Source organism: Chrysochloris asiatica, unplaced genomic scaffold (assembly GCF_000296735.1).
Source record: "Chrysochloris asiatica unplaced genomic scaffold, ChrAsi1.0 scaffold00003, whole genome shotgun sequence".
Classification (NCBI taxonomy): domain Eukaryota; kingdom Metazoa; phylum Chordata; class Mammalia; order Afrosoricida; family Chrysochloridae; genus Chrysochloris; species Chrysochloris asiatica.
Window position 1 is genome coordinate 32,070,806 of NW_006408521.1, and position 2,637 is coordinate 32,073,442.

The following is a 2,637-nucleotide window of genomic DNA, read 5'->3' on the forward strand; positions in this document are numbered from 1 at the left end:
AATGCAGTATGCCATTTGATTTCTTGACTGCTGCTTCCATCATTGTTGGTTGTTAATCGAAGCAAAATAAAGTCTTAGACAACTTCAGTCTTTTCTCTACTTACATGGATATTGTTTATTAATTAGTCCATTGGTTAGGATTTTTGTTTTCTTTACATTGAGTGTAAGCCGAACCAAAGGTTGTGGCCTTTGATCTTCATCAGTAAGTATTTTAAGTCCTCTCCACTTTCAGCAAGCAAAGTTGTATCATCTGCATATCACATGTTGTTAATAAGTCGTCCTCCAATCCTGATGCCATATTCTTTGTTATATAATTGAGCTTCTCGTATTAATTGCTCAGCAAACAGAATAAATAAGCATGGTGAAAGAATACAACTCTGGTGTACACCTTTCCCCCCCCCCCCCCCCGTCTTTGCAGGAAAAATCACTGTATTATTCCACTGAAAGAAAACCATAAAAAATCAAAATATTATTCTTCAAGTAAGTCTTGCCATGTTAAAACCACAATGGCACACAGACACTTCTCCAGAATGCATTATGCTATGTCCCAGTACCCTGGCACTACAGAACCAGCAAGCTACAAAACACCATTAACAGTCTGCTCAGTCTTGACATTGAAAACAAAGGGCTGCTGGGAAATGACAAGACCAAACTAAGACATGGTTCCTTACGGAAGCCAAACAAAACACAGCACTATAATCAAAGATAAAAAATGCAAATAATATAACTTTGTTTTGAAAACCTTGTTTTTTTTATCACAAAGGATATTTTGTACATTGGCCATCACAGATGTGCAATTAAAGTAATTCTTCATAAATCCTGGAAAGGAACAAGTGAATAGATTGTTGACTAACACTGATTTTAAATTTACAGACTTTAAAACGGCACACCAAATCCTAACTCTGGAAGTGTAACAGGAGATTTGAGGTTTTACCTATTACGCTAATAAACTCTATAATGCTTATCAAGTGTCTACAGGCTCATCATCCTCCAGGAGTCTCCCCTTAACCCTCTGTGTTCATGATTCATTTTCATCTATTTCTATAGGAGAAGGGCTGTGGATGGACTGAGATGAATAATTGCCATTCTCAGGTATAGGATTTCCTCAGTTCCCAGATGTTTTCTTGTGAGAGTGACCTCGGAGACAAAATAAATTGCGTCTCAAAGCATTCCAGTAACTCGCCATCTTCCTTTTCTATGAGGAGTTGATAATCAACTGAATCTAACTATGTACTTGTCCGGCAGAGTCATTTTATTTAGGTAGTCCAGCTCCTTGTTGTCCACAATCAGGCTGGTCTTCTAACTCATATTTTTAATTTCCAAAGAGAGAACTGAGCTACTGCAATCTTTAAACAGCTGCAGAGAAAACTGTACTGGGGAAACCTGTTTGTCTTGAAAAGTATAATGACATTATCATTATCAATTTGGGCCAAATTTCACCACTTCACTGGAGGGGAGTTTCTCTCAGTTGCAAACATTTATTGATCAAAACATTCCACTTTGAAACTGTCCAGGATGGTAAAGAGTCATCTGGAGACAAGTTATTGTCTCTTCCGTGTCAGCATCCTCAAACCCAGACATGTTGTGCACAGGAATGGGACACACCTGAGTTTTGCATTTGGCTCTCAGATGCAGCTTCTCCCAGAGAACCTGCCATGATCTAATGTTATGCAGAATCAATACTTAACAAAAGGAACAGGCCTTGTAAAAGGAGTTGTATCTTTCTTGATTTTAACCATTCAGTATTCCATTGTTCAGTTTGAATGACTGCCTCTGAGTCTATGCACAGGTTCCTCATTAGCACAATGAAGTGTTCTGGAATAGCTATTCTTTGCAATGTTATTCATAGCTTTTCAAGATCCACACAGTCAAAAGCCTTTGCATAGTCAATAACGCACAAGTAAACATCTTTTTGGTATTCTCTGCTTTCAGCCAAGATCCACCTGATTCCCAGCAATAGTATTCTCAGTTTCACTTCCTCTTCTGAATCCAGCTTTAATTTCTGACAGTTCTTTGTCAATGTACTGTTGCAATCATTTTTAAATTATCTTCAGCAAAATTTTACTTGCATGTAATATTAATGATATATTGTTCAATAATTTCCACATTCTGTTGAGTCAACTCTCTTTGGAATGAGCATAATTTGGATCTCTTCCAATCCTTTGGTCAGGATTTTTTGGCATAGATGACTTTTTTTGACATAGATGAGTAAAGGCCTCCAGTGTTGTATCAGTTTGTTGAAAGATTTCAGTTTGTATTCTGTCAGTTCCTGAAACCTTCTTTTTTGTCAATGTCTTCAGTGTAGCTTGGACTTCTTCCTTCACTATTATTGATTCTTGATTATATGCTACCACTTGAAATGGTTGAACATTGACCCTTTCTTTTTAGTGCAGTGACTCTGTGTATTGCTTTCATCTTCTTTTGATGCTTTTCTGCATCATTCAGTATTTTTCCCATTGTTGTTGTTGTTAAATGCCATCTAGTAGGTTTGGACTCAGAGCAACCCTGTACAGGGTTTCCAAGGAGCGAGTGGTGAGTTTGAACTGCTGACCTTGCAGACCAAACCAACCTTGCGGTCCAGTGCTTTATCCCACAGCATCACACCAGGACTCCATTTTGGCCATTGTTGTTGTTGTT

At 37.9% G+C, this 2,637-nt stretch overlaps 1 pseudogene; it reads right to left on the bottom strand.

Annotated features, from left to right (window-relative positions):
• Positions 1 to 1,018: 1,018 nt before the first annotated feature.
• Positions 1,019 to 1,581, bottom strand: LOC102811792 (annotated as a pseudogene).
• Between the last annotated feature and the right edge of the window lie 1,056 nt (positions 1,582 to 2,637).